The 27,878-nt window shown below is 40.4% G+C and overlaps 1 protein-coding gene and 1 pseudogene across 23 annotated transcripts in view; one reads left to right on the top strand and one right to left on the bottom strand.

Moving 5' to 3' along the window:
* The window catches only part of PDSS2 (decaprenyl diphosphate synthase subunit 2), a 294,704-nt gene that overhangs the window by 166,788 nt on the left and 100,038 nt on the right, over nucleotides 1-27,878 (top strand). The gene's annotated exons all lie outside the window — the stretch shown is intronic.
* Nucleotides 23,353-24,003, bottom strand: LOC108591265 (small ribosomal subunit protein eS7 pseudogene; annotated as a pseudogene).

Here is a 27,878-nt window from a genome sequence, read left to right as displayed (position 1 = left end):
TGGTCTATATCTCTGTTTTGGTACCAGTACCATGCTGTTTTGATTACTGTAGCCTTGTAGTATAGTTTGAAATCCGGTAGTGTGATGCCCCCTGCTGTGTTCTTTTTGCTTAGAATTGACTTGGCTATGCGGGCTCTCTTTTGGTTCCATATGAAGTTCATGGTGGTTTTTTCCAGTTCTGTGAAGAAAGTCAATGGTAGCTTGATGGGGATAGCGTTGATTCTGTAAATTACTTTGGGCAGTATAGCCATTTTCACGATATTAATTCTTCCTAACCATGAACATGGAATGTTTCTCCATCTGTTTGTGTCCTCTCTGATTTCGTTGAGCAGTGGTTTGTAGTTCTCCTTGAAGAGGTCCCTTACGTTCCTTGTGAGTTGTATTCCAAGGTATTTTATTCTTTTTGTAGCAATTGCGAATGGCAGTTCGCTCTTGATTTGGCTTTCTTTAAGTCTGTTATTGGTGTAGACGAATGCTTGTGATTTTTGCACATTAATTTTATATCCTGAGACTTTGCTGAAGTTGTTTATCAGTTTCAGGAGTTTTTGGGCTGAGGCGATGGGGTCTTCTAGGTATACTATCATGTCGTCTGCAAATAGAGACAATTTGGCTTCCACCTTTCCTATTTGAATACCCTTTATTGCTTTTTCTTGCCTGATTGCTCTGGCTAGAACTTCCAGTACTATATTGAATAGGAGTGGTGAGAGAGGGCATCCTTGTCTAGTACCAGATTTCAAAGGGAATGCTTCCAGTTTTTGCCCATTCAGTATGATATTGGCTGTTGGTTTGTCATAAATAGCTTTTATTACTTTGAGATACGTTCCATCGATACCGAGTTTATTGAGGGTTTTTAGCATAAAGGGCTGTTGAATTTTGTCAAATGCCTTCTCTGCGTCAATTGAGATAATCATGTGGTTTTTGTTTTTGGTTCTGTTTATGTGGTGAATTACGTTGATAGACTTGCGTATGTTGAACCAGCCTTGCATCCCTGGGATGAATCCTACTTGATCATGATGAATAAGTTTTTTGATTTGCTGTTGCAATCGGCTTGCCAATATTTTATTGAAGATTTTTGCATCTATGTTCATCATGGATATTGGCCTGAAGTTTTCTTTTCTCGTTGGGTCTCTGCCGGGTTTTGGTATCAGGATGATGTTGGTCTCATAGAATGATTTGGGAAGGATTCCCTCTTTTTGGATTGTTTGAAATAGTTTTAGAAGGAATGGTACCAGCTCCTCCATGTGTGTCTGGTAGAATTCGGCTGTGAACCCATCTGGACCTGGGCTTTCTTTGTGAGGTAGGCTCTTAATTGCTGCCTCAACTTCAGACCTTGTTATTGGTCTATTCATAGTTTCAGCTTCCTCCTGGTTTAGGCTTGGGAGGACACAGGAGTCCAGGAATTTATCCATTTCTTCCAGGTTTACTAGTTTATGCGCATATAGTTGTTTGTAATATTCTCTGATGATGGTTTGACTTTCTGTGGAATCTGTGGTGATTTCCCCTTTATCATTTTTTATTGCATCTATTTGGTTGTTCTCTCTTTTCTTTTTAATCAATCTGGCTAGTGGTCTGTCTATTTTGTTGATCTTTTCAAAAAACCAGCTCTTGGATTTATTGATTTTTTGAAGGGTTTTTCGTGTCTCAATCTCCTTCAGCTCAGCTCTGATCTTAGTAATTTCTTGTCTTCTGCTGGGTTTTGAGTTTTTTTGATCTTGCTCCTCTAGCTCTTTCAATTTTGACGATAGGGTGTCAATTTTGGATCTCTCCATTCTCCTCATATGGGCACTTATTGCTATATACTTTCCTCTAGAGACTGCTTTAAATGTGTCCCAGAGGTTCTGGCACGTTGTGTCTTCATTCTCATTGGTTTCGAAGAACTTCTTTATTTCTGCCTTCATTTCGTTGTTTACCCAGTCAACATTCAAGAGCCAGTTGTTCAGTTTCCATGAAGCTTTGCGGTTCTGGGTCGGTTTCTGAATTCTGAGTTCTAACTTGATTGCACTATGGTCTGAGAGGCTGTTTGTTATGATTTCAGTTGTTTTGCATTTGTTGAGCAGTGCTTTACTTCCAATTATGTGGTCAATTTTAGAGTAGGTGTGATGTGGTGCTGAGAAGAATGTGTATTCTGTGGATTTGGGGTGGAGAGTTCTGTAAATGTCCACCAGGTTTGCTTGCTCCAGGTCTGAGTTCAAGCCCTGGGTATCCTTGTTGATTTTCTGTCTGGTAGATCTGTCTAGTATTGACAGTGGAGTGTTAAAGTCTCCCACTATTATTGTGTGGGAGTCTAAGTCCTTCTGTAAATCATTAAGAACTTGCCTTATGTATCTGGGTGCTCCTGTGTTGGGTCCATATATGTTTAGGATCGTTAGCTCTTCTTGTTGTATCGATCCTTTTACCATTATGTAATGGCCTTCTTTGTCTCTTTTGATCTTTGTTGCTTTAAAGTCTATTTTATCAGAGATGAGAATTGCAACTCCTGCTTTTTTTTGCTTTCCATTAGCTTGGTAAATCTTCCTCCATCCCTTTATTTTGAGCCTTTGTGTATCCTTGCATGTGAGATGGGTTTCCTGGATACAGCACACTGATGGGTTTTGGATTTTTATCCAATTTGCCAGTCTGTGTCTTTTGATTGGTGCATTTAGTCCATTTACATTTAGGGTTAATATTGTTATGTGTGAATTTGATACTGCCATTTTGATTCTAAGTGGCTGTTTTGCCTGTTAGTTGTTGTAGATTCTTCATTATGTTGAAGCTCTTTAGCATTCAGTGTGATTTTGGAATGGCTGGTACTGATTGATCCTTTCTATGTGTAGTGCCTCTTTTAGGAGCTCTTGTAAAGCAGGCCTGGTGGTGACAAAATCTCTGAGTACTTGCTTGTTCGCAAAGGATTTTAATCTTCCTTCACTTCTGAAGCTCAGTTTGGCTGGATATGAAATTCTGGGTTGAAAGTTCTTTTCTTTAAGAATGTTGAATATTGGCCCCCACTCTCTTCTGGCTTGTAGTGTTTCTGCCGAGAGATCTGCTGTGAGTCTGATGGGCTTCCCTTTGTGGGTGACCCGACCTTTCTCTCTGGCTGCCCTTAGTATTCTCTCCTTTATTTCAACCCTGTTGAATCTGACGATTATGTGCCTTGGGGTTGCTCTTCTTGCGGAATATCTTTGTGGTGTTCTCTGTATTTCCTGCAATTGAGTGTTGGCTTGTCTTGCTAGGTGGGGGAAATTTTCCTGGATGATGTCCTGAAGAGTATTTTCCAGCTGGGATTCATTCTCTTCGTCCCCTTCTGGTACACCTATCAAACGTAGGTTAGGTCTTTTCACATAGTCCCACATTTCTTGGAGACTTTGTTCATTCCTTTTTGCGCTTTTTTCTCTGATCTTGGTTTCTCGTTTTATTTCATTGAGTTGGTCTTCAACTTCAGATATTCTTTCTTCTGCTTGGTCAATTCGGCTATTGAAACTTGCGTTTGCTTCGCAAAGTTCTCGTATTGTGTTTTTCAGCTCCTTTAATTCATTCATATTCCTCTCTAAGGTATCCATTCTTGTTATCATTTCCTCGAATCTTTTTTCAAATCTTTTTTCAAGGTTCTTAGTTTCTTTGCATTGATTTAATACATGATCTTTTAGCTCACAAAAGTTTCTCATTATCCATCTTCTGAAGTCTAATTCCGTCATTTCGTCACAGTCATTCTCCGTCCAGCTTTGTTCCCTTGCTGGTGAGGAGTCTTGGTCCTTTCTAGGAGGCGATGTGTTCTGGTTTCGGGTGTTTTCCTCCTTTTTGCGCTGGTTTCTTCCCATCTTTGTGGATTTGTCCGCTGGTCGTCTGCGTAGTTGCTGACTTTTCGTTTGGGTCTCTGAGTGGACACCCAGAATGTTGATGATGAAGTATTTCTGTTGCTTGGTTTTCCTTCTACCAGTCTAGCCCCTTCGCTGTACGACTGTTGAGGTCCGCTCCAGACCCTGCTTGTCTGGGGTGCACCTCTAGTAGCCGTGGCACAGCGAGGGATGCTACCAGTTTCTTTTTCTGCTCTCTTTGTCCCAGGATGATGCCTGCCTAATGACAGTCTTTTGGATATAGAGGGGTCAGGGAGCTGCTTGAGGAGACAGTTTGTACTTTATAGGGGTTTAATTGCTGAGCTGTGCACTCTTGTTCATTCAGGGCTGTTAGGCTGCTATGTTTGATTCTGCTGCAACACAGCTCATTAAACAACCCTTTTTTTTTTTCCTCAAATGCTCTGTGTTGAGGGGTTTGGGCTTTATTTTTGGATGTCCGATCAGGTGTCCTGCCCAGCTCAAAGGCAGACTAGCCACTGTTTGGCTGCCGAGGCTCCGCCCTGCTGTTGTGTGATTCGCGCTGTTCCTGCCGGCTCTGCTGTGGTCTCCGCCACGCCCTGCGGCAGAGTCTCTTCGTTGTAGCGTGTTGCCTCAGCAACGGCAGGCTGCGTCAGCAGTGGGCGTGTATCTAAGTAGGGACGGGTTGCCTCGGCAACGGCTGGCTGCCTCAGCAGTGGGCGTGTATATCAGTTGGGGCAGGTTGCCTCCGTAGTGGTGGACGCCCCTCCCCCACAGAGCGTCTCGGACCGTCTGCCCAGGATAGTTTGAAATCGTGGTTTTGTTCGTCCCACTGGGTATCCCAAGCGATCTGTCCCTGCAATCCCCTGGGCTGGGCTACTGTGCAAGTCTCATTCAGTCTCAAGTCCAGCCCTCTCAAGTCTCAGGTTGCCGGTTCAACAAGGCACCCGGACAAGCGCGCCCTGTGGGGATTGCTGGGTAGGGCCGGCCGCCGCTGCCCCGGCTGCCGGCTTCGCCAGGCAGACCTACTGCCTGGCGTCCCGTGTCTTTTTATACTTGGGAGTTTCCCCGTTCTGTGGGCAACAAAGATCAGTCTGGAAATGCAGCACTGACTCACCGTTTGCGAATTCAATGCGGGCTCCGATCCTGGGTTGTTCTCACAGCGCCATCTTGAGTCCCCCGGATTTTTCATTTTTTAACAGAGAATTATTACCAATAATTATTTTAGAATAAGCTGGGATGAGTTTGGTAGATCTCCACTTTGTACTTCTAGCCTCTGTTTTTATTTTTGTGTAATGTAATATAATAGTATTGTGAGACCCTTACACAATAGAGAGAGTTCTCATTATCAGTTGTCCCTTTTTTTTTTTTTTTTTTTTTTTGAGACAGAGTCTTACTCTGTCGCCCAAGCTGGAATGTAATGGCACGATCTCGTCTCACTGCAACCTCCACCTCCCGGGTTCAAGCAGTTCTTCTGCCTCAGCCTCCTGAGTAGTTGGAAATGTAGTGTCACCATGCCCGGCTAATTTTTTGTATTTTTAGTAGAGATGGGATTTCACCGTGTTAGCCAGGATGATCTGAATCTCCTGACCTCACCATCTGTCAGCCTCAGCCTCCCAAAGTGCTGGGTTACAGGAAGTAAGCCACCACGCCCGGCCTTTTGTTTCTTTTTTTGAGATAAGGTCTTACTCTGTCACCCAGGCTGGAGTGCAGTGGTGTGATCACTGCAGCCTCAACCTCCCAGGCTGAAGTGATCCTCCCACATCAGTGTCCCAAGTAGCTGGGACCACAGATGCACATAACCACTCCTGGCTCATTTTTTTTTTTTTTTGAGATGGAGTCTCACTCTTGTTGCCCAGGCTGGAGTACAATGGCATGATAACTCACTGCAACCTCCGCCTCCCGGGTTCAAGCAATTCTCCTGCCTAAGCCTCCCAAGGAGCTGGGATTACACGCGTTTGCCACTACATCTGGCTAATTTTTTGTATTTTTAGTAGAGACAGAGTTTTGCTATGTTGTCCAGCCTGGTCTCGAACTCCTGACCTCAAGCAATCCACTCGCCTTGACCTCCCAAAGTGCTGGGATTACAGATGTGAGCCACTGCACCCAGCCATTTGTTCTGTTTTTTTTTGTTTTTTTGTTTTTTAAGAGATGGGCTTTCGCCATGTTGCCCAGGCTGGTCTTGAACCTCTGGGCTCAAGAAATCCAGCCACGTTGGCCTCCCAAAGTGCTGGGATTACAGGCATGAGTCAGTATGCCCAGCTTCATTTTAAGTTGTTATGAAGTCTGAAAGATACCAGCAATAACTTATTTCTTTTCCCAACCCTTTCAAACACAACTAATGAATACTTCCCAATCAGGGACAGAATGCAGGGCAATTGCTATCAGACAGAAATGTCTAGGGACAGCTAACTCCTTCCTTTATCATGTAGTGAGAGAAGTATTTAATGCTGCTGCCCCAGCTGGCCAGGTAGTATATCAACCAATTGTACCATGGCCCATGCATGGCCTGCTGGAATCACAAAGCCGTCAGATACCAGTTGATAAGTTCAGTGGGAAACAGTATGTTATTGGTTTGGTGTCTGTAAAATATATATGGGAAATCAAGGCTGATCAGCTGTGCTAGGGAGCAAGTAGAGAGTAGACTGAGCACACTTGCTTGTATAGTATAAATCTATAACTGTTTTAGTGCTTGGCAACACTTTGTTTTTGCAGTAAATCCTTTTGGCAGCAGTAAACTGAAAAAACTAAAAGTATGTGTTTTTTTTTAAGTATTGATTTTTTTTCTTAAGAAAGTTAATAAGGAATGTATATTAATAACTTGAACAGAATGTTGACATTTGCTAACCACTATGGAGGCCATACTGGTATCACCGACCACATGAAAACGAAGAGTAAAATCTGGTGAAAAGGTGTCAGGATCTACTTTATACAGCTGCAGAAGGTATACGTGAACACTACACTGTGCATCATAACTAACATGTAGAGAAATGGCTATTCTAAGTGATTTCACTAATTATCAACTACAAGTGTTCATGTCCACATAGGAAAAGGGAAGCAATAGTTCTTTTGCTCCATTGTCAATAGAACAACTTTGAAAGCAGTTAAATAATTCCAGTTTTAGTTCAGTGTCATCAGGTATTTTAAATAAGTAAATCATTTAAGTCAGTTCTAAAATTGGTTTGGTTTTTTTCTTTCCATTCATTCATGAGATTAAGGTAAAGCCTTTGGAAGTATATTCTATTAAACATAAAGCCTTTGTGAGTGAGATTGGAAATTCAGTTTAAATGTTTCATATTGAGGCTGGGCATGGTGGCTAATGCTTGTAATCCCAGCACTTTGGGAGGCTGAAGTGGGTGGATCATGAGGTCAGGAGTTCAAGACCAGCCTGGCCAACACAGTGAAACCCCATCTCAGCAAGGTGTGGTGGCTCATGCCTGTAATCCCAAAACTTTGAGAGGCCGAGGTGGGCGGATCACCTGAAGTTAGGAGCTTGAGACCAGCCTGGCCAGCATGGTGAAACTCTGTTTCTACTAAAAATACAAAATTTGCTGGGCGTGGTGGCTCACACCTGTAATCCCAGCTACTCAGGAGGCTGAGACAGGAGAATCTCTTGAACTCAGGAGGCAGAGGTTGCAGTGAGCCAAGATCGTGCCATTTCACTCCAGCATGGGCAACAAGAGCAGAGCTCCATATCAAAAAAAGAAAGAAAGAAAGATAAGAAAGAAAGAAAGAAAGAAAGAGAGAAAGAGAGAAAGAGAGAAAGAGAGAAAGGAGGGAGGGAGGGAGAGAGAGAGAAAGAGAAAGAAAAAGAAAGAAAGAAGGAAGGAAGGAAGGAGAGAAGAGAAGAGAAAAGAAAAGAAAAAGAAAAGAAAAGAAGAAAAGAAAAGAAACCCCTGTCTCTACTAAAACTACAAAAGTTAGCCGAGTGTGGTACTAGGTGCCTATAATCTCAGCTGCTCAGAAGGCTGAGGCGGGAGAATTGCTTGAACCCGTGAGGCGATTGTGATCGCACCACTGCACTCCAGCCTGGGTGACAGAGTGAGACTCTATCCCCCACCCAAAAAAGTTCCATATTGAAAATAAAAGTATTAGTTTATAGTAACAACAAAAGTACACATTTTGGTGAGGCACAGTGTTGTGATAAAAACAATGTTTTTACTACATTAACCAACCTGTAGAGGCATTGGCATTGATTGTGGTGCACACACGATTGTTATATTCAAACAAGCACCAGAATTCTATTTTATTGGAAGCTATTGTTAGATCAAAATTTACAAACATCTGAATAGTCACAGTCACTGAACTATAAGATTTGGGAGTTGTAGCTGATGTCAGATATAAAATACACTTTAGCAGAGGAGTATGTGCCTTTTCTCTTTGTTGCCTGACACTGAACAGATTTTAGAAATCTTTTAAATCAATCTGTGCCCAACATTGGTATTGAACTTTATTCTAAATAGGTCATCAAAAGTTTGGTGGCATTTGGGCACGGTGGCTCATGCCTGTAATTCCAGCACTTTGGGAGTCCAAGGCAGGTGGATCACTTGAGGTCAGGAGTTTGAGACCAGCCTGGCTAACATAGCAAAACCCCATCACTGCTGAAAATAAAAAAATTAGCAAGATGTGGTGGCGCAAGCCTGTAATTCCAGCTACTCAGGAGGCTGAGGCATGAGAATCACTTGAACCCAGGAGGTGGAGGTTTCAGTGAACCGAGATCATGCCACTGTACTCCAGCCTGGGTGACAGAGTAAAACTGTCTCAAAAATAATAATAATAATAATAATAATTGGCAGCATTTTGTTCGACATCAATTGAAAATCTTAAATCAAGTATTCAAAACACAGAACACTGCGTGAAACTCTTAGGGAATTACAATTAATGAACACAAAGCTTCCATTGAAATTTTCCCTACAAAAGGAAAGAAGGAATGATATAAACAGTGACAACTCAAACGATATACAAGATTAAAATTTTCAGTTCTGTAGTTGTGATTTGAAGTGTCTAACCTTGCAGGAAGAATCTTGGTGGTACTCCTACTTTGTATAAATTGTATGCACACACACACGGGCACACAAAATAAGATTGAGAAGGGCTAGATTTTGCAGCATCTGATTTTGCCAAAGCATTGAAAAGAATCATAGAGACAACTTATTTGACAAGTTTTGTGTTATAAAAATATTTGTTAGGCCGGGTGCGGTGGCTCACACCTGTAATCCCAACATTTTGGGAGGCCAAGGCAGGCGGATCACCTGAGGTCAGGAGTTCAAGACCAGCCTGACCAACATGGAGAAACCCTGTCTCTACTAAAAATACAAAAATTAGCCAGGTGTCATGGTGCATGCCTGTAATCCCAGCTACTTGGGAGGCTGAGGCAGGAGAATAGCTTGAACCTGGGAAGTGGAAGTTGTGGTGAGGCAAGATCATGTCATTGTATTCCAGCCTGGGCAACAAGAGAGAAACTCCATCTCTAAATAAAATAAAATGATATACATATTTTTTAAAAAAAAAAAAATAGTCAAAGTAAGATACTCTGATGAAAGCCAAAAGAATGTGCCTCTAAAAATAATTGGGCTAGAATACTTATACTGTTCAGTTTTTTTTTTAATCTAAACTGCCACCAGTTAATCAATACTTTTAAAATTAGAATTATGTCCTCCATTTAGCAAATTTACTCTGAGCTTATCAGGTAACTTAGAACATGTAGAAAGAGAATTTTCTCAGTAACTGAAAGTATCAATAATTCCAAACTAATTAACCATAAACAGCAACTGTGAAGAATATTATGGGCAGTTTTATTTTTAAATACCATATTTTAATGAACACATTCTTCAGAAAAATGCCAATGACAAAATATTAGAGACAGATATAGCTAAGAAATTGATTAAACCATGTGAATATGCATCAATAATAATTCTTCTACTTGTTATTTTTAAATATTCAGGTAATCAGTATAAAGAAGTTATTGTTTTGTTTTAATCTTTGTGAATGTATGTTTTTATTTCTTTTGAAATTTTATTTTTGAAAATAGTTTTTTAATACACCCAGTTGAGTTCAGCATTATAATAAAATCAGTTGTTTGTTAATAAATACATATTTCGCTGGGTGCAGTGGCTCACACCTGTAATCCCAGCAATTTGGGAGTCCAAGGCGGGCGGATCACAAGGTCAGGAGTTCAAGATGATACTGGCCAACATGGTGAAACCCCATTTCTACCAAAAATACAAAAATTAGTGGGGCATGGGGACACATGCCTCTAGTCCCAACTACTCAGGAGGTTGAGGCAAGGAAAATCGCTTGAACCCGGGAGGCGGAGGTTGCAGTGAGCCAAAATTGCACTACTGCACTCCAGCCTGGGTGACAGAGTGAGACTCTGTCTCAAAAATTAATAAATACTTCAAAAAGTATAAAATTTTAGCTTTAGCATTCCTTTTTATGCTTGTGTCCCAGTTTGCATGATAAATTATATAGTATTCACATTTTAAAGACATTTCTCATAAGTTATATAAGATTTTTCTCCTTATATCCTGTTGACCAGAATTTAATTATATAGACACACCTAGCTGTAAGGAAAGTAGGAAATGCAATCTTTATTGCAGCTCATCATGGATCCAGCCAAAAATCTGGAAGATACAGAGAACAGATACTAGGAGACAAGTAACATTCTTCCCTACCTTCTCATCACGTTTGCATTTTTGGCTAGCACATATACTTATGAGATAGACCTGCTGATTTTAAGGGAGAAAGTGGTATGTTACCTTTTTTTTTTGAGACGGAGTTTCGCTCTTGTTACCCAGGCTGGAGTGCAATGGCACAATGTCGGCTCACTGCAACCTCCGCCTCCTGGGTTCAAGCAATTCTCCTACCTCAGCCTCCTGAGTAGCTGGGATTACAGGCACGCACCACCATGCCCAGCTAATTTTTTGTATTTTTAGTAAAGACGGAGTTTCACCATGTTGACCAGGATGGTCTCAATCTCTTGACCTCGTGATCCACCCGCCTCAGCCTCCCAAAGTGCTGGGATTACAGGCTTGAGGTTACCTTTAATATTAATTCATATTCATATTTTTTAAAAAGCTAAAATAAAAAATGAATTGATCCTATGAAACAGACTATTAGAGAATCTTGGTCAGGCATGGTGGCTCATGCCTATCAACCTAGCACTTTGAGAGGTGTTGGTAGGAGAATAGCTTGAGCCTAGGAGTTGGAGACCAGCCTGGGCAACATGTGTTGCAAGACCCTGTCTCTACAGAAAAAGAAAAACAGCCATGCATGCTGGTGCATGCCTTTAGTCCTAGCTACTCAGTAGGCTGAGGTAGGAGGATTGCTTGAACCTAGGAGTTGGAGGCTGCATTGAGCTATGAATGTACCAGTTTCTCTAGTCTGGGCAACAGAGCATGACCCTGTCTCAAAAAAAAAAAAAAAAAAAAAAAAAAGGTAAGAGAGAATCTGAAGTCTCTGCAATTTTAATTCATCTCAAGTTTCTCTCTCCTTTATGTGTATAGTGTACTTTGATGGGTCCCACTAAATTCTCTCCTTCACTGGAATTCACATGTTAACAGAAGGTGAGTGGTTCTTTGCCCATGGGACTCACTGACTGTATCATCCATCTTTCCTCTTCACCATATCTACAGTGGTCTGTGATAAAATTTAGCCCTTGTTTGGAGAAGGAAGAGCCTCAGAAAGTGCAGGTCTGACATAGTGTCTGGATACCTTGAACTGCACATGACCACCTCTAGCTGCACATGCTGGCCATTTATGGATTAGGCCCACAAAGCTGAGGGGAGGAGATATTCTGGACCTATTGCTTGATAGTACCTAGGTTCACATTTTGGTAATTTGCCTCAGTATAGTCCCCACCTTAGAAAACCAAGCGTCATTGCCTTTAGACAAATTTCTATTTGTTTTCTGTAATCTTTCATTTTAACTTTGAACTATTCTGATGAAATCTTACATAAGGTTAAAATGGTGGTTTTATATACAAACATAATAATGCTAAACAATACAAACAATCACTTGTTTAAAGTGCCTCCTTTTATGGGACTAATATTTAATATGTTCCTTTTTCTTAGCTAGCTTGTGTCAGTCACAAATGCTTTTTTCAGTGTGGTTCAAGTACAGTGAAAATGGAAACTTTACTCCCATCAAAATCAAATCAGATTCACAGCCTGTGAAATCCACTCTTGGTGTTTTGCATTCAGAGGCATCACTATAAATGTTCCAGAGTCTAAGACCTCCACCATCTGCTCCATTAGGCACTGGATTTCAGTAGCACTACTTGATTTACAACAAGAAAAAGAAAAACTTAGCATATCCAAGCAACAATTCAGCCTGAAGCTTCTTGAAATAAGAATGATCTGGCATTTCCTTCCCCTTCATTGAGCCCCATACCTTCATGGTCTCTGCACAGGTTTACACCTTTAAATATGCATTTTATCAACCTTTCTCTGGTAAGGAATTTTTTCCTTTTTAGGCTATATTTTTTTTCTGAATTTGATAGTTGTATGTTGAATTAAAGGCTCTATTCTGTGCAGCCCTCCTGTTCCATCTCAAACGTGAATCTTTTGCACCTTGTTCTTCAAAGGGTCATTGAAGGCCCTATTAGGTCAATTTCAAAAGATGCCTCAGGGGTTCACTTTCTGTGAAAGACCTTGAGTGCCATGCCCAGCATCTGTAATTGATCTCCGAATCAAGGCTTTTAGTAGCTCTCTTTTAATCATGATAGATGATTTCCAAATCAGCTGGACAATATTTTAAACTGAGGAGATTGTGAATTACTAAAGTGCTTGAAAGACAGGAATTCCCTTTGATAAAGTAAAGCTCCCATATTCAGAGCCAGTTTCTTTCATTTAAATGCTTGGCAATATTTTCATTAGAATAGTTTAAGGAAAGTGAAGTTAGATCTCAGAAGAGGACTTATTTTATCAAACGAGCTTCCAGAAGCTTAAGTTGATTAAGTGTAATAGTAACCATGGGTTTTTTTTTGGAAGGATGAAATGGTGATAAATATTTCTTTGGGGTATTACTATATTAAGTTTCTTTCTTTTTTTTTGAGACAGAGTTTTGCTCTTGTTGCCCAGGCTGAAGTGCAGTGGCACGATCTTGGCTCACTGCAACCTTTGCCTCCTGGGTTCGTGATTCTCCTGCCTCAGCCTTCTGAGTAGCTGGGATTACAGGTGCCCACCACCACACCCAGCTTTTTTTTTTTTTTTTTTTTTTTTTTAGTAGAGACATAGAGACAGGGTTTTGCTATATTGGCCAGGCTGGTCTCGAACTCCTGACCCTCAGGTGATCCGCCTGCCTCGGCCTCCCAAAGTGCTGGGATTACAGGCATGAGCCACTGTGCCGGCCAAGTTTTCTTATCTCTACATATGGTTAATGTCTTGGTAAAGTTAGATTCTTTTTAGTGATGTTTTAGTTTTCTTTTATAAGAAAGAAAATTTGTCAACAATAGCAACATAAATAGATACCACAGCAAGAGGAAACAGGCAAAATTTAATACAGAATTTCTGTTTATAATATGTCACTGTTTTTTTCACAGTGACAGCCTGCTTTTTCTTTGAGGATGTATATTTAACTTGGTAATTAAAGTTGGCATATTTGTAGCAACTTTAATTTTTTATGACTTATTCATTCTACCAATTTCTCATTTTCTTGTGCTACTGAATTCTTGTCTGAATTTCTATATGATGTGTTTATCTCTGTACTTCTCCTGGGGCAGGGCATTAGATGAAGGGTTCTGCAGTCAAATGAAATTCAGAGATGTTTTAGAACTGCCAAGGGTAAAATTAGCAGTCAATTATTTTCCCTTTGGCTTTTCCCTGAAGATATTAGGGGTCTTCAAGGCAATTGCCTTAGGTAACACTTAGATTTTTAAATATCTCCAAGTATAGAAATTGATATATTAATCCTCTGGTAATTGTCTCCTTACCATTACAGCTATAGTCACATAAATGCAAATTAACAAGATTTTGAACTCAAGAGTGAATTTAAAAATTAATGCTTGGGTTTTCATTCATTTTCAATTATGGAACATAAGGGCAACTTTTTATTTTAATACTTCACTGTATAAAGACCTGGACTAAAAGACCTCAGAATGCCTCTTTTTAAATCATAAATTTCCTGATTCCGTTGGGATGAGTTGCTCTATATTGTGTCCGTGTAGAACATCACTGAATGCTGTAGTGATGTAGTCATACCAGAATCTCAAATTTTAGTGTTTGAGCAGCAAGCTCTCAGTGAGACATGCTAACTAATCAGAGGGGAAATCATGAAATGGAGAAGTACTGTAATTTCGAAATCTAGCTGGCCATTAACAGGCTTCCTCTGGTCTTTGTGTTTATTTAGACTGGGTTTGTATTTACGATTAAGCCACAGTGCAAATAGACTGTGTGGATTACTACCTGTCATTTTGTTTTTGAAAACAGTCTTTTACTTTACATATATAATAAGTATTGGAATTTATCATGTTATTTTTTTTTTCTTTGTAGTCATTTTCATTTAATGGACCTATTACTATCTATCTGTTGGGAGACTGTGAGTCAGCCTGGGTCTTGTCTAAACGCCCAAGAGCATTGTCATGATGTCACTCCTGGAGGTTGTTCTATTAAGCATTAGTGATTTATATTTCTGGATAACCAGTGGCACAGATGTACTCTTTACATAGCTGATGTATTTCCTTATGTTAACTCTGTTTTCCTAAAGGCATAAATATGTTGTTTACAAGGAAGTATTTTGTTTGTACAAATATGCTCAATTTACACATATAAATCTCCTCCCTTACACTGTCTATCTAGTTTAATAAAGAAGCTATTGTCTATTTGTTTGTCTTACCTGTTATATTAATTTAACTTCCAAATTCATGTTAAAGTGAAACCTAAAAATATGTATTATGTAAACTTATAAGTTTTTCCGTCTTATGCATTTAAAATAGGCATCATTATGATAATGTTTATAGTTTTGCTTGCACTGTTTTACTTGTGGAAATTATTTAATATCTTTTAAGCTCTTTAGTTTGACACCCAAAATTAATATTTTTTATACATATAAGCCACTCAAGTATAGATTTGCATGACCAGAGTAAAAGGGATGTAGAAGGTGGTGAGTGGGGTGTAGTCCAGCATAACAGTAAAAGAGACTATCTCCATATCAATTAATTAGAGAAGTCAAAATGCCATCATAAAATTATTTTAGAATCCCAAAATTAGCTTCTCCAGTTTTTTTTCTTATTTGCTAATATAGTCATCACATATTAAAGAGACTATATCCATTTTCTGATTATATTTCCTTGATCTTTAAAGTGAAAGTAATAAATGATTAGTGTGTGCAAATTATACTAGAAATAAGACAAATTTTAAATAATATAATTAAAACCTGAAACTTTGCCCATTTTGAAGCCACAGGACAATGGAATTTAGTAGCTTTTTGGCATAGGAAAGTTAAATGCCATCAGGTGAAATCGACATTTCTCTGAGTATCTGTCAAACCAGAAACATGACAACAAGGAAAGAGTGAGGCAGCTTACATGTTTCTTCCATATGCCTGGCATTCAAAGACACCCCCTTTTTTTTAAGGCAGAGTCTTGCTCTGTCCCCCAGGCTGGAGTGCAGTGGCTCAGTCTCGGCTCACTGCAACCTCTGTGCCGCCCCCTCTAACCCCTCAGCCCCACTGAGTAGCTGGGATTATGGGCACCCACCCCCATGCCCAGATAATTTTTGTATTTTTAATAGAGATGGGGTTTCACCATGTTGGCCAGGCTGATCTCTAACTCCTAACCTCAGGTGATCCACCCCCCTCGGCCTCCCAAAGTGCTGGGATTATAGGTGTGAGCCACAGCACTAGGCCAAAGGCACTCTTTTATTTATTATCATTATTTTTTTAGATATAATCTTGCTCTTTCTCCCAGGCTGGAGTGCAGTGGTGCTATCTCAGCTCACTGCAACTTCTGTCTCCCGAGTTCAATCAATTCTCCTGCCTCTCAGCCTTCTGAGTATTTGGGATTACAGGCACATGCCACTATGTCTGGCTACTTTTTGTATTTTTAGTAGAGACAGGGTTTCACCATTTTGGTCAGGCTGGTCTTGAATTCCTGACCTCATTATCCTCCCTCCTTGGCCCCCCAAAGTGTTGGGATTAGAGGCATGCACCACTGTGCCTGGCTAAGACACTTTTTTTTTTTTTAATTTTTATTTTTTTGAGACGGAGTTTCGCTCTTGTTACCCAGGCTGGAGTGCAATGGCGTGATCTCGGCTCACTGCAACCTCAGCCTCCTGGGTTCAGGCAATTCTCCTGCCTCAGCCTCCTGAGTAGCTGGGATTACAGGCACGCACCACCATGCCCAGCTAATTTTCTGTATTTTTAGTAGAGATGGGGTTTCACCATGTTGACCAGCATGGTCTCAATCTCTTGACCACGTGATCCACCCGCCTCGGCCTCCCAAAGTGCTGGGATTACAGGCGTGAGCCACCGCACCCAGCCCTGGCACTCTTTTTAAAAAGAACAAAATAGGAAAACAAACTGAACAAGAAATATTTATTAAATATGTTGACATATAAAGGGAAATGTGGTTTAATAAGAGGATGAGGGTAGACACTGGTTCTTTCTTATGTGTACTTCATTTCTAATTACATGATTTTCCTTTATTTTAAAAAATTATTTTTATTTACTTATGTTTTCGTTTGTTTGTTTTTTGAGATGGAGTCTCGCTGTGTCACCCAGGCAGGAGTGCAATGGCATGATCTCAGCTCACTGCAGCCTCCACCTCCTGGGTTCAAGCAATTATCCTACCTCAGCCTCCTGAGTAGCTGGGATTACAGGCAAGTGCCACCACGCCTGGATGATTTTTGTATTTTTAGTGGAGACGGAGTTTCATCATGTTGGTCAGGCTGGTCTTGAACTACTGACCTGGTGATTTGCCTGCTTCAGCCTCCCAAAGTGCTGGGATTACAGGCATGAGCCACCACAGCTGGCCTTGTTTATTTATTTATTTGTTTGTTTGTTTGTTTGTTTTTCAAGGTGCTATTAAATATTTATTTTTTAATAGAGACAAGTTCTCGCTAGCTTGCCCAGGCCCGACTGTCTTGCCCAGGCCAGTGTTGAACTCCTGGGCTCAAATGATCCTCCCACTTTGGCTTCTCAAAGTGCTGGGATTACAGGTGTGAGCCACCATGGTGCCCAGCCAAGTTTCCTTTTTCTTAGCACAAGAGCACACCATGCTTTCCTCTGATGTTTCTCAATTCGAAGATCCTTGGTTTATGTCTTCCTGAAAGGAGAAAGTAGAAGTCAAGAAAGTGAGTGGCAATTTCTCTGAAATAATAAGTAAAAGGAGAAAGAATAGAAAACTGGAGGATGAAGGTTAAAGAGGTATATACACTTTGGAGATTACCTGAGGTGAAATTAACTGAGTTGTGAACAGTGTGTTAAGCTGTTCTTGCATTATGATAAAGAAATACCTGAGACTGGCCGGGTGTGGTTGCTCACACCTGTAATCATAGCACTTTGGGAGGCTGAGGAAGTTGAAACACCTGAGGTCAAAAGTTCAAGACCAGCCTGCCCAACATGGTGAAACCCCATCTCTACTGAAAATACAAAAAATTAGCTGAGTTTGGTGGCGGACGCCTATAATCCCAGCTACTTGGGAGGCTGAGGCAGTGCTATATAGGCTAAGTGCTATATAGGCTAAGTTCAAGCTTCTGCTTGAACCCAGAAAGCAAAGGTTGCAGTGAACTGAGATGCACCACTGCACTCCAGCCTGGGCCAAAGAGTAAAACTCCATCTCAGAAAAAAAAAAAAGAGAGAGAAATACCTGAAACTGGGTAATTTTGTAAAGAAAAGATGTTTAATTGGCATAGGTTTTTACAGGAAGCGTGATGCTGGCATCTGCTCAGTTTCTAGGAAGGCCTTAGGAAACTTTCAGTCATGGCAGAAGACAAAAGGGGGAGCAAGGACTTCACATGGTAAAAGCAGGAGCAACGAAGTGGAGGTGCCACAGGCTTTTAAAGAACCAGATCTCCTGAGATCTTACTCACTGTTGTGAAGACAGCACCAAGCCATAAGGAATCTGCCCCCATGATCCAAACACCTCCCTCCAGGCCCCACCTCCTGCACTGGGGGTTACAATTCAACATGAGATTTGGGTAGGGACAGAAAGAGACACAGTGTGCAAGCAAGCCTGCTGGAGTGGAGGAAGAATAGATGAAGAAAGATAGATTGGGCAGCTGCAGATGCAAAGTCAGGAATCAGCTGTCCATCCACTCAGTACTTAGCAAACTCTTAATTCAGAAAGTTCCACAGATCAGATCATTAGAAGGGCAAAAAAAAAGAGATAACTGAGTAATTTAACCTTGAAAATAGATTTTTTTTTTCCTCGTCCTGGCTTTGAAGAAATAGCAATTTATGTCCCTGAAAATGGAGAGGCCAAGAATGATTTAATTAAATTTACTTCTGGAAGGTAGGCAACGAAAATCAAGATTGCTAAATAAGATTGCCATAGTCGATATATTTCTATCTTTCATGGCCAACCATGGTGTGGGGTTCAACTGAATTTGAATACCATAAGCAAAAGAAAATTTAAGGTTATCCAAAACAGTCTATGTGACAACTTTTCTCATTGATAGCCACATATAGTTCAGTCATGTTAATGTAATTTTGGTTTTAGCATTTCCATCATTTTCTCAAATTCTTAAAGTTGTAAATACACAACAAAAATTTTAGTTAGTTTAAGCCAAAGTTGGCTTATAAGGTCTTAGCCCAGAAGCAAATTTTATTTATTTAGCAATAGTGATTGGGAAGAACCCTTTTCTGGCAGCTAATGACCTACTGGAGGACTTATGTGCCCAAGGCAAAGCTGAAGGCCGTTAGCCCAACAGGTCATTAACTGACAAATGCCTGATCCTGAGGTCATTTCTGATATTGTAAACTGTGAAAACATTAAAGTGGGTTTCTTGGAAAGTATGGCTGTGCCAAGCAAGTTTCTTTTTAAGCATTTTGGAACATTCATTAAATTGCTGTCATTCCTACGGCTTAATTGTCATTGTTCTGAGGCCATTTTCATGGTGCAAAGTCAGTCAGGCAGAAATCAGAAAACACCAAAACTACATTGCACGTCAAGTCTTTGGTTCTTAAAGGATATTTTCCCTGTTTAGAATATCAGAGTAACTGTTTCATTACTAATTACAGTTTTACCTACACTCTCGTGGATCACTTACATTTTCATAATGTGTTGAGCTATATAGCACTTATCTATACTCCTAGAGATGACATGTAAAGTTACAAAGAGAAGTGGAAAGAACCATAAAGTAGAAGTCAGGATTGAGTTTCTAGCCTTGGTTTTTTCTTTCTTTTTTTCTTTTTATCCCCCAATAAGCCATTTAACATTGAACTCCTCATTTGACCTCTCAGAATTCCAAATTCAGATCATTCATTCATCCATTTTTTCAGACTATCTGATATCTTAATACCTCATTTTTATCACTGAAATTAGAAACTTTATAGTGTAGAAATTTAATCATTAAAATTGCCATCAAATAATTTAGAAATAACAGTTTATATTTTTGGGGGCTTACTATACGGTAGATACTGTTTTAAGTGCTTTATCTGTATTAACCCATTTAATGTCTCCTGAGGTACAGGGAAAGGATAAGTAATTTCCCTCAAGGTAACACTGCTAATAAGTGGTAGGTAGAGCTGCCGTCTAAATCCAGGCAATCTGACTGCAAAATCCTCATGTTTTACTAAAGTAGAAAACTAACTGACCAACAAAGAACCATGATATATTTTTGCCAACAATTTTGCAGTTGTTAGTTGTATCTTAAGCAGTTATTAGTTGCTAAATATTGGAATACGTATTTCATGAAACATTTAAAATTAGCAACTTATAAGCAAAAGCAACCTTTTTTTTTTTTTTAGTTTTCTAATATATATAAAGGCAGCATCATGTCCATCTCTTAGATTGTTGCTGGTTCCAATATTCTACCATGCTGAATGTTGTAGATGTTGTAGGAAAGAGTCTAAACTTGCATCATATAACCAGATCCTGAAAATGTCATGACATATGAAGAAAAACAAAATGATTATAATCAAGGAAAATTGTTAATAAAGCCAGGAGAGTAACAGAGAATTCAATATCTTATATAAGTATCAGAGAGCTAAAGATTTATGTGCATATTTCAGCTATCTAAAGCAATATCCAAATTAGTGAACTCATCTTTATAGCAGATTGGTATTGAAAATTGAAAATTTTATATGACTTAATTTGTTCAAGGAGTTTAAAAGCTATAAGGTAATATGCAAATGTAAATTTCTGATAATACCGATTGAGCAAAGTGATAATTGTTCACATTGATTTTGAAACACTTGTGCTTTACACAAGTAATTCACATGTTAAAACAGTATTGTTAATTCAACAAAAATTTTGTGTGTGTGTTGCATGAAGCACAAGAGATACCAATTTAAAACCCATCTGGGATGGGTGCAGTAGCTCACACCCCTAATCCCAGCACTTTGGGAGGCCAAGGTGGGCAGATCACTTAAGGCCAGGAATTTAAGACCAGCCTGGCCAACATGGTGAAACTCCGTATCTACTAAAAATACAAAAATCAGCTGGATGTGGTGATGCATACCTGTAATCCCAGATACTTGGGAAGCCAAGACACAACAATGCTTGAATCTGGCAGATGGAAGCTGCAGTAAGCCAAGATTGTACCACGGCACTCCAGCCTGGGTGATAGAGCGAGACTCTGTCTCAATGGTTAAAAAAAAAAAAAAAAGACAATTGTATGTATATCTTTATAGACTGGAGTATTTCTAACTAGGCATATCCATTATTATTTATTTATTTTTATTATTTTAAAGAGACAGGGTCTCACTCTGTACCTCAGGCTGGAGTGCAGTAGGGCTGTTGTCACTTACTGTAACCTCGAACTCCCAGGCATGGTTGCTTACACCTGTAATCCCAGCACTTTGGGAGGCTGAGGTGGGTGATCTCCTGAGGTAACCCTCCACCTCAGCCTCCTGAGTAGCTGAGACTATGATGCAGGACACCATGCCTGGATAATTTTTTAATTTTAATTTTTTGTAGAGATAGAGTCTCACTATAGTGCCCAGGCTGGTCTCAAACTCCTGACCTCAAGCTATCCTCCCACCTTAGCCCACAAAGTGTTGGGATTACAGGCATGAGCCACTGTGCCCGGCCCAGGGATATCTATTATTTGATCCAAGGGTACAATGCGGCCAATCCCAGATTTCCATTCCATTTTTGAGATGGAGTCTCGCTCTGTCACCCACACTGGAGTGCAGTGGCGCAATCTTGGCTCACTGCAACCTCCACTTCCTAAGTTCTAGAAATTCTCCAGCTTCAGCCTCGCAAGAGGCTAGGACTACATATGCTCACCACCACACCGGCTAATTTTTGTATTTTTAACAGAGACAGGGTTTTGCCATGTTGGCCAGGCTGGTCTCCAACTCCTGTTCTCAAGTGATCTGCCCGCCCCAGCCTCTTTTATTATTGTTAATTAATTAATTTTTGGGACAGGAACTCCCTGTGTTGCCCAGGCTGGTCTTGACTCTTAGGCTCAGGGGCTTCTCCTGTTTTAGCCTCCCAAAGTGCTGGGATTATAGGCATGAGTCACTGCACTTGGCCCTCAGATTTCTACCTGATTATTTGAAGGAAGGAAAAAAGGGATTACCTAATTTTTTTTAGAAAACACTACTAGTAGCATTAGTTATTTTTAGAATTCCATTGATTTGTGGATTTTGAAGAGCTTCAGAGTTATTTGGAAGAAATATAATTACAGCTTTAGTCAAAATGCATGGATTTTAATACACATGAATCATGATTTTATTTCTGTGCCTGTCTTTAGAGCACAAACCTTGGGATGTCTCTGAATTATAAACACCTGCCTTTTAGTGTGGCCAAATTTGAAGAGGAACTGATTGAGCTGGAAAGTGAACTGTGTTACCCAAAAGACATGGCAGCCCTGGAATTTGCAAGATGTATTTGTGACTCCTAGGAAACTACTGAAATTTTTAGCTCTGTTGGCCAAATATGATCTAAGACCATTTGTTTTCAGGACTCTACCAGGATCTAAGCTATGCATCAGGCCGGGCACTGTGGCTCACACCTATAATCCTAGCACTTTGGGAGGCTGAGGTGGGTGGATCACCTGAGGTAAGAGTTCAAGACCAGCCTGGCCAACCTGGTTAAAACAAGTCTCTAATAAAAATACACACATTAGCTGGGTGTGGTGGTGTGTATCTGTACTCCCAGCTACTCGGGAGACTGAAACAGGATAATTGCTTGAACCTAGGAGGGGGAGGTTACAGTGAGCTGAGATGGCACTACTGCACTCCAGCCTAGGTGACAGAATATGACTCTGTCTCAAAAAGAAATAACTTAAAAACGAAGCTAAGCATCAGTATCATTGGTATAAACCTACAAGATTGAAATGCACCCTAATAGAATATACTCCATAGTACCCAAGAATGATTCTGTTTTATCCTGCCTCTCTGCTTACCTTCAGTTCATTTACATGTTTTTGGTAAAAAGTGATAAAGAAATAAATACCTCTAAATATATACTTTAGAATAACAATGTTTAAACTGCATCAAAAATTTGGGAGACCTTGTGTGTAATTACAAAGTCTAACCAAGGTATGAGCTATACATGACATACATCAGCATGGTGTTGAATAATATTTTAGAGCACAGACCACATCTTTTTCACTGGGGAGTGATGAAATCAATTTAGTGAATCACTATCAATACTTTTTAAAAATAAGGCCTGGTGTGGTGGCTCACACCTATAATCCCAGCACTCTGGGAGGCCAAGGTGGGCGGATCACCTGAGGTCAGGAGTTCGAGACCAGTCTGGCCAACATGGTGAAACCCTAGCTCTACTAAAAATAGAAAAAAAATTGCCGGGCGCAGTGGTTCACGCCTGTAATCCTGGCATTTTGGGAGGCCGAGGTGGATGGATCATCTGAGGTCAGGAGTTCAAGACCAGCCTGGCCATCATGGTGAAACCCCATCTTTGTATATAAAAATTTAAAAAAAAAATTACCCAGGTATAGTGGTACACGCCTGTAATCCCAGGTACTTGGGAGGCTGAGGCAGGAAAATCATTTGAACCTGGGAGGCCAAGTTTGCAGTGAGCTGAGATTGCTGTGCTCCAGCCTAGGAAACAGAGTAAGACTCCATCTTAAAAAGAAAAGAAAAAAATAAAAATAAAAGGCCAGTCTCAGTGGCTCACACCTCTAATCCCAGCACTTTGGGAGGCCAAGGCAGGCAGATCACGAGGTCAAGAGTTCGAGACCAACCTGACCAACATGGAAAAACCCTGTCTCTACTAAAAACATAAAAATTAACCAGGTATGGTGGCGCACGCCTGTAATCCCAGCTACTCAGGAGACTGAGGCAGGAGAATCACTTGAACCCAGGAGGCAGGTGTTGCAGTGAACTGAGAATGTGCAACTGCACTCCAGCCTGAGTGAAAGAGCAGACTCCATCTCAAAAAAACAAAAAACAATGCAATAGAAAATTACATAATTAAACTTTTTTTTTTTTTTTACTGCGAATATATTTTTTATTTAGTCATTCTGTTTACAATTGAAACTCTGGGAATTCAAAATTAACGTCCTTGCCCGTGAGCTTCTTATAGACACCAGAAAAAGTTTCAACCTTGTGTTCCACATTGTTCTGCTGTGCTTTGTCCAAATGAACCTTTATGAGCCGGCTGCCATTCAGTTTCACGCGGATTCTCTTGCCCACAATTTCACTTGGGAAGACCAGGTCCTCGAGGATTGCATCATGCACAGCTGTCAGTGTACAGCTCCTGGGACGCTTTTGTTTATTTTTTGTACGGCTTTTTCGAGTTGGTTTAGGCAGAATTCTCCTCTGGGCGTTAAAGACAACATGCTTCCCACTGAACTTTTTCTCCAATTCGTGTACTAGCCGGACTTAGATTTTCTGGAAAGATTTTAGTTGAGAACAGGAACAAAGATTATGATAGCTTTCCGGCCACCACCAACTTCAGTTTCCTTGGCTGCCGTAATATTCAGCTCCCTGAGCTGAGCCTTGAGGTCCGAGTTCATCTCCAGCTCCAGAAGAGCCTGGGAGATGCCGGACTCGAACTCGTCTGGCTTCTCGCCATTGGGCTTCACGATCTTGGCGCTCGAACTGAACATAGCTTTCTCCTTGGCGAGTGCTGACTTAGGAAAAGACCCATAATTAAACTTTTAATTTAGTTTTGGCTGGGCACAGTGGCTTATGTGTGTATTCCTGGGCATTCTGAGAGGCTAAGGCAGGCGGATTACCTGAGGTCAGGAGTTCAAGACCAGGTTGGCCAACATGGTGAAACCCTGTCTCTACTAAAAATACAAAAATTAAAAATTAGCCAGGTGTGGTAGTGGGCACCTGTAATCCCAGTTACTCAGGAGACTGAGGCAGGAGAATCACTTGAACCTGAAAGGTGAAGGTTGTAAAATCACGCCACTGTGCTCCAGCTTGGGTGACAGAGCGAGACTCTGTTTCAAAAAAAATTTTTTTTAGTTTTATATATGCACATGTATTTGTACTGTGTCACAATGTGTATTCAAAGCCACTAATATAAGACAGTGTGCTAGCCAGCAACAGCCTTTTAGTTGATATCACTGAGAGGGTCTCCAGATGATGAAGCAGTAAAAGCAAAATGGAGCTCACCAGCCACATTGAATGAAATCAAATGATTCCATCTCTAAAATTCCAAGAAGAATTCTCTCAGAATTCGGTCAGAACAACATGTGGCAGTGCCGGTAGGTAAAGAACATACGGAGAACGGTATATCCTGAGTAGAGCAGACTTCACATTCGGCAATCCCACATTGGAAAAGGTGGAAAATAAAGCAACTAACTGCTAGATGATAATGAGAATTATGTTGCTTGTTTCATGACCAAGTATTCAGTTCTCAGCAACTATTTATAGTTTTTATAGTAATGCAAAATACTTGAGACAACAAACTTTTTTTAAAAACTTACTGGAAAACATCTCCTTTTCCTTTCTTTTCGTTTTTTTGAGACAGAGTCTTACTCTGTCTCCCAGGCTGGAGTGCAGTGGCACAATCTCGGGTCACTGCAACCTCCACCTCCCAGGTTCAAGTGATTCTCCTGCCCCAGCTTCCCAAGTAGCTGGGATTACAGGCGTGCCACACCATGCCTGGCTAATTTCTTTTGTAGTTTTAGTAGAGACGGGGTTTCACCATGTTGGCCAGGCTGGTCTTGAACTCCTGACCTCAGGTGATCCAACTGCCTCGGCCTCCCAGAGTGCTGAGATTACAAGCGTGAGCCACCACTACCGGCCCCTTTATTTCTTATGAAAAATTTTTTTTCCTGCCAGGTGTGGTGGCTCACGCCTATAATCCCAGCACTTTGGGAGTCTAAGGCAGGCGGATCATGAGGTCAGGCATTCAAGACCAGCCTGACCAACATGGTGAAACCCCATCTCTGTTTAAAAAAACAAAAATTAGCTGGGTGTGGTGGCATGTGCTTGTAATCTCAGCTACTCAGGAGGCTGAGGCAGGAGAATCGCTTGAACTCAAGAGGCAGAGGTTGCAGTGGGCTAAGATAGCACCACTGCACTCCAGTCTGGGTGACAGAGTGAGACTCCATCTCAAAAAAAAAAATTATTATATAGATTGGGTCTCATTGTGTTGCCTATGCTAGTCTCAAACTCTTGGTCTCAAGTGATCTTCCCACCTTGGCCTCACAAAGTGTTAGGATTACAGGCATGAGCTACCACACCTGGCTGAAATTTTCATCTTAAGCATTTTAAATTGCCTGCTACTTTTTCAGGAACCTAATTATTGTTTAAACAAATACATGAGTCAGTGATCAATAAATGACTATTTGAGATTGCTCAATGAGAAACAGTAGTCCAAACCATGCACCTTTTTTCTAAAAGTGAATTCAGTTTATTACTGTTTTATTGTAGCTAAAAGAAATCCATATTTTTTTCACTGTATCTCACAATTGTGAATTAAAAATGTATATAGCTGCACATTTAGGTATTTCTAATCATGGGGCTTATTGTTGATAAAACACGGAAACCTCTTATCTAGATAAGCAAACTGAGGGACAAGAAGTTACATTGTTGGTCCAAGGTCTTGCAACTTACATATTAACCTTCTGAGTGATCAAAGACAAATAATTAGCCTTTATCTTTATGCAGTTATTTATCTAGGCAACGTATTCTTTAAAAAGAACAACTATAAAATCACTGCAAAAAAAAAAGTAAATGTAAAAGTTACTTATTACACTTGTTTAGTTATGGTCCCTTAATGGTATTTGAACCACAGACATTTTTATGTGTATTAATTGAATAAAGGAATTATGACTTACATCTTTTTGGTAGTGCCTCATGTATAACTGTGGCCTAATGGGACTAGTTTCATTAGTACGGTACCAGGCACATAGTAGGCTATCAAACTGTTCATGGAATGAATCCATCAGAAAATATAAAGTTAAATCTCAGACTTCATATTTAAGCCATTTTCCTGAATTTGTGGCCTATTTCTTTCAAGTTGTATCAGTTGTTATTTTTAAAATATGACTGTCATTCATTGTTTGTCAAGATGGGTATCTCACTATATTGCCCAAGCTGGTCTCGAACTTCTGGGTTCAAGCAGTCCTCGCACCTTGGCCTCTCAAAGTGCTGAGATTTTAGGCATGAGCCACTGCACCCAGCCTCAGTTGCGATTTTGTACTTTTGTTTAGTTCACTGAATTTTCCTGAAACCTTTTTGACAAATGTTTCCAGTAGTTAGTTTATAAACCAGTGTATCAGCTGTTCTAAATTAAAAATTAAGATTATCAATTTGCTTAGTTTTTGCTGCACCTGTCCTATGGGTAGTGCCATTTCTCTCTCTTCACTACCCCCGTAGCCAGAAAGTACTTCCAGCTCACTAGAACAGATTGCCATCCCTCCCACAAATAGGCAAAGCCTTACACATTTGGCAGTACTGAAAAGGCTCCCTTCAAAAAACTGAGTTAGAAGCTTCCTCCAGAACTCCTATGAGTTGGTGTGCTTATTGCAACAGCCCCTTCATCATTGTCTTCATTAAACCCAGTCCTAGTTTGATAGGAAGAAATGGAGAGAGCCATCCTTTCAGAGACTTTAGTGATGGCTTTATCAGAGCACTCATTTGTTTTAATCAGCATGCAGAGTAGGGCTCATCTGGGTAGTCTGTGCCCAGGTGGTGGGTGAGTAGATTTACCCCTCATTTGGCTACTGCTGCTGTGCCCTGTGTTCTTCAGAAGTCGTTTCTCCACTGAGGCTGCCAGCGTGGAAGCTCTGGCTGAGCACTGGGGACTGAATCCACCTGGAATGAGATGGTTTGCTTAAATCCATTTGTAAATTATAAAGTGCTTTACAAATGTTAGACATTATTATTGGTCTCTATGGGAGGGTGCCACTCTTTAACTAGTACCTCTATACCTTACCTTGGTAATGTAGATCTTTATATGCATCTCTCAAATACTTTGTGCTTCATTTTTATGAAGAGTGACACCACCTGCTCTCGTTACCTTTATCAGCCCATTTAGCACCCTCTCTTTATAAAATTATTTTTGTGTAAGATATTTTCACTGATACAAGTTTCTGTGGCTTAATAAGAAATTTTGACAATATCCCTTCAAATGCCAAGGCTCTTTCAAAGGAGGCTAAATCCATCTTTGGTTCCTCCCAAGATGTATATGAAAATTCATTCCTCCCCAAGAGTGTTTTACCTCTGCTTCTACTTCATGCGTTGCTGTTTGTTCCTGGGAGTGGAGGAAAGAGCGCAGTAAACTTGTGCATAGTTAATGCCATCAGCACAGCAAATGCATGTGCACACACACATGAACACACACAACTGTTTTCTTTGCTAGCAGCTAAGAGTAGTAAAGGCTGAAGGGTGCCATGTTATTCACCTTCAAATAGAGTGATGGATGACACATGGTTTTGTCATTCCACACTGTAGTAAAAAATTTCATCATTAAAATCACCTTCTGAGGACAAATTTTTGAAAGATTACAAATCTGTAATGGCCTTCTCAGTTTTTAATATACCAAGCAAATTACGTTAT

Source organism: Callithrix jacchus, chromosome 4, assembly GCF_049354715.1.
Source record: "Callithrix jacchus isolate 240 chromosome 4, calJac240_pri, whole genome shotgun sequence".
NCBI lineage: Eukaryota > Metazoa > Chordata > Mammalia > Primates > Cebidae > Callithrix > Callithrix jacchus.
The sequence above is the reverse complement of the archived record's forward strand: the minus strand, read 5'-3'. Positions and strand labels throughout refer to the sequence as shown.